The sequence below is a fragment of the Triticum urartu genome, chromosome 2A (genome assembly GCF_056163025.1).
Source record: "Triticum urartu cultivar PI428250 chromosome 2A, HENAU_Tu73, whole genome shotgun sequence".
Classification (NCBI taxonomy): Eukaryota; Viridiplantae; Streptophyta; class Magnoliopsida; order Poales; family Poaceae; genus Triticum; species Triticum urartu.
Window position 1 is genome coordinate 708623183 of NC_141874.1, and position 6598 is coordinate 708629780.

General features: G+C 41.4%; 1 long non-coding RNA gene across 15 annotated transcripts; it reads right to left on the reverse strand.

The window, feature by feature from the left end:
• Window positions 1-652: 652 nt before the first annotated feature.
• LOC125518463 (uncharacterized) lies at window positions 653-6356 on the reverse strand. 15 transcript variants are annotated; one of them, XR_015617520.1, is made up of 10 exons: window positions 5930-6353; window positions 5073-5143; window positions 4580-4838; window positions 4360-4426; window positions 3739-4142; window positions 3162-3288; window positions 2239-2817; window positions 1655-2170; window positions 1399-1564; window positions 653-849 (listed from the first exon to the last, which is right to left on the reverse strand). It is a non-coding gene; the product is annotated as an uncharacterized LOC125518463 (long non-coding RNA). The 15 variants fall into 15 exon arrangements; XR_015617525.1 differs by having other exon boundaries at window positions 2239-2318; window positions 3162-4142; window positions 5930-6356; XR_015617522.1 differs by having other exon boundaries at window positions 3162-4191; window positions 5930-6355.
• Window positions 6357-6598: the final 242 nt, after the last annotated feature.

A 6598-nucleotide genomic window follows, 5' to 3' on the forward strand; every position in this document is an offset into this window, starting at 1 on the left:
ACCAAGTTAAACGAGCCAATCTCACGAGTACTCGTGTAACTCGTTAGGCTTGGTACAAAAGATCGGCCACTCCCAATATAAAAAAAGATCAGCCACTCAGCACCCTATGTCCCAGGCGCACAACAGAAGACCTAGCCCTTGAAGGCCCAACCACCTAGGAGACTCATGCGTTATAAGGAAATTACTATTGTTTAGTGATATATATGTTTAATATATACATAATAATTTTTATAATGTTTGAGGGTTTTATGTTCATATCTTTAACGAGCTTAACAAGCTAAACGAGGCAGCTCGCGAGTTATGCGAGTCGAACCAATCTTGAATTTGAGCTCGTTAATAATAATGAGTCGAGTCGAGCTAGCTCATTAACGAAACGAGCTCTTACGAATCGAGCCGAGCTGGCTCGACTCGGCTCGAATTCCAGCCCTACCTTGCCTAGCCAGGAAGGGTTTTCTTGTTAACCAAGGGCAGTTAACCGATACCATGGCATGAATAGGGGAACAGATTCTCTAGTCACGCCTCAACGCCGGGTCGACGCTCGCCAAGCAAGATGTGCAGATTATCAGCAGTTGTGCTAATCAACTCTTACTAGTACTAGTACAATGCCCGTGCGTTGCCACGGGCCTTTTATTTTTTTTTCTGATTGCATACATAAGCATAATGCACTTCCAATTTCACATGTATAGAAAAAATTTACAGTAACAATCAAAAAATGTACTTGATGCAATGCATTTTCATTATTCCACTTCACTTGCATCTCCTAAAATATCAGGAATATTGTCTTCAGCTTCCTTCGCACAGTACTTGAGCAATTATAGTAAAAAAAATCTTCATTGACTTGTAACCATCCTGCATGAGTACTTCATACAGTTAGCATGAAGATTTCACATGAAAAATGTAAGAACGTGCAAACATAGAGTACTCCACTTGTAAATTGGATGAACCAATTTTTTACCATTCCATGAGAGCATATTAAAATCAAAAACAAAATAACTCAACACATACTGGAATAAATAAATATTTATTATCTTGATTATAATGATGATAAATAATTGTATGTATCTTGAATTTAAAAATAGAATAGACAAATATGAACAGCCTCCCACAAAAAGGAAAAGCCACTCCTCGCCTCTCACCACACAAGCACATCACACATCCCTTATCCCCACCGCGTTGCCACGGGCATTTTAAAAAAAAAATCAAAAATCTTACTGGCTCATCATGATCATGTTCTATTGAAAAAAAATTGAGTTTTATGGATATATGATAGTCCTCATTGCAATTAATGTCACTAAATTTCTCAATCCATCAATCATGAGCAAGTGCAAAAGTTAATGAATCTAAGTTGAGTGAAATAAGGAAGGATTAAATGAATGAACAAATAAATCGTGCACATGCCTTAATCACTTCTTCTCTGCCCAAAAATGGAACCCAATACATTGTGATGCAACATTGCATTGCTCCACGGGAATCAATCAGCCTTCTCACTTGCATTGAGGAGCCCCATTTGGCCATTTATTTTGCCGCCGGCCTCAACATCACCCTTGATATCTGTCCGCCAGGTCTGTCATGAAGCCATGCCCACCATGTTTCACTGCATCTTACATTACTCCTCACATAACATAAGTAAGTACTATTGTTGAAGCATGCATACCAATTGTTAGATCGAGCACATCCAAACATTTGCGATCCATCACTTTTTCACCCTCCCCTCTCTCCACGAGACATCTCCCATACCGCATCAACAACACTCCCCTCATCACACGTCCAGCATGGGTCGCCACCCCTCACGGGAATCAACTGAATATTATAAGGGAAAAACTAAAAGCCTGGAAACATAAACCAATGCATCCATCCACAAAATAAGCTCTACTTGATGACAACCAATGATGAAAAGCTGAATTATTTTGATCATATCCAGTCTAATAGGAGATTACATGGGTTGCAAAATCCACAGATAATCGCACAAGGCATTCTAAATTTTTAAATACCACAATTATCACAATAATGAAAATAAAGCTAGGGATATTGAAAAGTGTAAGGCAGTAGCGCTCTATCTCTCCGGTATTGTTCAATGGATAGGGATGCTCCTAGGCATTATTGTTATCTTGAAAGAAAATCTGGCTTGAATGAATTCTTTGGTCATAGAAAGCGTCGGAGCTCCTTGAACCTACATATTGCACCCTTTGTGTTAGTCAAGATCGAAAAATAGCTAGGCATTGGTAATCAGGAATGTACCTTTTAATCAAGTTCTTTGCTCCGTTGATGTCTGGGTTGAAGTATTATCCGAGACTGATTAGTCGTAAAAGAATTTGCATCTGCAGACAATGTAAAATACAATAGCAGGAAGCCAGAAGCAAAATAGTTAAGTGCATACAATCAGAGGGATGTTGCCTCCAGAAATCCCTAGCAAGAGACACTGGTCTTCTACCCCACATTACATATGTCAAAAGTTAGTACGCATAATTTTAACTCATTTAGTTATCTAGCTGACCAGATCAATTGTAAGCATTACGTGGTTCTTATTTTAGTGAAAAGGAATTTCGTCGAATAGTGAACTTAATTGGTATAAAAGAACCATAATATGGGTTGTGCCTAAACCACAAAAGATTTTTATAGGAGATCAGAATAAAATACGTGTAATAACTCACTAAGAATCTTCTCTGTTCTTACTATTTAGGGATACCAACTCTTTGAGTAACAGAGTAATAATAGGACATTGCGTAGCTCAATTCACGTGAGCTAGATTGACACACTATTGCTGCAGCCAGAGGTGATATCCAATGCAATGGGTGGGGTGAAATTCTTGACAACAGCCTGCAATCAGGTAATGAAGGACCATTTGATGACTATAAACTTGACAGTAAAGACATCTTCAACCTTTGGAAAATTAGATACGGATCAAAAAAACCTATGGCCTCATCCCGGACATTAATATTAAAACCATCATTTTAGATTTCTGAAGTTGCAACATATTTCATGGAAGTTGCTATATGAAGATAAACCTTACAATCAGAATTTTTTTTCTCGTACCATATCAATTGGGCATCATGCAATATAACAGAAGATCGTTCAAGTCTATCATGTGTATTTACAAAAAAGAGCAAATATTGCAGTAAATTTTTGTGATGAAATAATATAAAAGAGGTTCTGGAACATACATCTTCGTTTCTTCTAAGCCTCGGTAGAAGCATGGTTGCTTGCATTTGAGATGCAAGGAAGAAGAAAACGACATTCCGAAAGGGCACCACATGCCTCACCTGATTGATAAACTCAGAAGCACCTCAACTAACAATTGAAAAAGGTGTCACCAAATAGAATCTCACATATAAAGCTATAAGCATAAATAACAAGCAAGGCAAAATCAAAAGAAATAAAAAATCTGTGAAGCACATTATACTTTTACATTAGATCCTATAGATATTGCAAAGACAAGAGAAATGGTCAGCATGGCAATATTGTCCGATGGTCAAATAATCCCAAAATGATACATTGAGAAATCTATATTGGACTTCCAATTTATAGAAGAATGTGAAAGAAAACTTAGTTAGACTTTTACACAATGCTCATTTAACTTGTGACGGAAAAAATTATGCCATCATAACTCAATTCTAATATATACAACTCCAATGGTGCAGGCAACGTTGCTATGGGCTACGATGTATATAAATTGCCCGTATGTTGCATCGGGGACTTACATATTCTAATGGGTCAATACCAATGGTGGATAACATATACCTTAGGACCCTTTGCACACCAGGTGGCATTGTTGACTTCTTTATAATTAACGCATTGTCGTTCTTCTTCTCCCTGCAGAGCTGGCGGCCGACGGCGATGAGCTCCCCCTTCTTATTCTCACTGTTGTGGCCGTCCTTATCGTCCTTGTTGATTGGCTCCATCAACAATCCATTGTTCTTCTCGACCATTCTTTAGCACTCTAGCAACTGTATGGCGAGCTAGTCGTCGTTATTGATGTCGGAGAAGCCAACAAGGCCAAGAGGTTGTTGATGTTCGTGCTCTCCTCCCCATGGTCATTATCACCGCTGCTGGGGGTGCCATTAATCAACGACAACCACATTACGAACTCATTCTTCATGTTCATCTCCTCCTCCTAAGTACACTATAGTCAAGGACAACCATGACTATACGAGTGGCAGGAGACATATTAGTTTACCTTCGTGTACTTTTCATCTGTCATAATGAAACTTTGAAACTTATATTCCATTTAATTCTATTTGGCATCTTAAACAATACATGAACAAACTACTCGAGATCAAAGAGTAGCACAGTAAAAATACTACTTACATCTAAGAGAAAGGCTACATCAAGTAGTAGAATCTGCATGGCATGTGTGCTAACCTGGTCTGGATGATGTGAGTTAACAATATTGAACCCCTCTTATGTCTATGCTGCCCCTCTCAAACATCTGCAACCAAAAATAGATGAGACCCATATATTAAGACTACAAAAACGAAAGATGAAACATGTAAGGGCATTTGGGCATAGTACAGAAACACACTGACCAGTCGCTTTGTTTGAGGATCAAGAACAAAACATGAGAGCTTCTCTCATCAATTACCTCGGCAGAAGCTTCATACATCTCTGATTTGTCAAGCGCCTTCCACATTCATGTGGCTGAAAAACTTCCCGCTCCCTCCTGCCCCGTCTTGCATTGATGAAGACCCAGGCTGAGCTTTGCTCTGCCGCGCACTCACTTCCGGTCAAGTACGCCAACACTGGAAGGGGGAGATGTTGGAGATTAAGAGGGGATTGAGGAAATGGATCCTCACATCAGTGAGGCGCGCGGTGCATGTGCATCTGTGCCGAGTTTGATCTAGCTACAAAAAAAGGAACATAAGCATATGTCAAAGTAAAAGTAAAATGACCATGTACATTATACCTAAATTATATTCTCTCCTTCCCTAAGTAAATAAATATATATACTATCCTGCATATCGTCTCACAGGTATTAAGAACCTAGCATTTTCTGCTCATGCATTGGATCTAAAACTTAAATTATGTAAGAAGACCACAGTAAACAAAAAACAAAAGCTTTTCTAAGTCGGTCTTGCCTTCATTACTATTTCTACCGATGCTTCTAGTTCCACACTTCTTCCTACAATATTGATGCAGTCGTTAAACCCTGCAATATCATCATCGAAAAATAAATACAGGACAAATAAAAACACAAAAGTAAATCGTTCAAGAGAAATTGCGGTACCAAATTTGAATTTTTCAACACTCAGAGCATGTTTGAACTATTTGTATCACACTGTATACAGAATACAGAACCATGTCATGCATGACGCCGTGCCTTAGCTGTACACTGGCGCCACCTCCTCCATATGTGGTGTTCGGTGGAGCAGGGTACAGGTGTGCGTGTGAGTTAATCATGTGTGAGTGGGGCCTGTGTGCCGGCTGGGTAATGTACTTGGTCTGAACTTGTCACTGAACAAAGGTAAATCTGAATTGAGGAAATACAGTTCTGAATTCCTCCTACTGTTTCTCTTCTCTTCTTGCTCAGTCAGGCAAAAAGGAGAGGGACCTGAAGCCACTCCTCGCCTCTCACCACACAAGCACATCACACATCAAACAAAATACAATGAACAAATTGATGGATCGATATGGTTGCTTCACTTTACTTCCTAATAAGTGGATTTCTTTTCCTGAACAAATTAACTGCTGATTTCAGGCAGTAGGATAGATGTTAAGCAAGCAAATATATAAACCCGAGAGCACAAGACAAGATCATGCACGTATTGTAAAAGGGAAGATGTGAATTACTTAACAACGTATCCAAACGAAGCAGATCGAAGACACACGTACGTACATATACAAATCCGATGAGCAACACCAAAATCACTTAAGTACGCATCCAAATTAACCTTGATGGGGAAGGAAGGAAATTGAGATGGAGAAAGCACCTTACCTTGGCGGTGGCTGGAACGGTCACGACGGCGGCGGCTAGCTAGGTATTCGCGGGCGCTCGCTCTGGAAACGGACGGAGCCCAGGAGGCGCCTCGCCTTGACGCGCGTGGCGGGTTCCTCACGGCGTGGAACACTCCTCCTGCCCGGCGGCAGGGTCGTCGGCCAAGCGGCGTCGGACGGAGTCCACGAGGCCCTCGCCTCGGCGCGCGTGATAGGTTCCTGCAGGCGAAGGGATGGAGCGCCGTACGCTTCGCCGCCGGCGACAAGCTTGGAGGGAAGAGAGGGATGGAGCGGCGGCGGCGGGATGGATCTGCGATGGCGAAGGATGGAGGGCGGCGGCGAAGGGATCTGGTGTGCGACTGGTGCGTGCGACTGCTCGCTCGAGGGCAGAAGGCCTCGCTCGTGCGATTCGTTATCGGATTTTTTTTCACTGGTTAATTTTTGCCGGTTTTTTTCGCTGGTTAATTGTCGCCGGTTTGTCCGTATCAGATGGGTGCGACAGGAGGTTTTGGCGCGTGGGGGCGGGTGGGGGACTCGGCCCTAAGGGTTTTTCTTGATTCCACACGGCTGAGCGGAAGGTGGGAGTAGGTACAAAAAAAGACCGGATGAAGTGGGACGAAAATAAAATTCGGAACGCGACCTACCAACTAAGACATTAGGAGTAGAGACT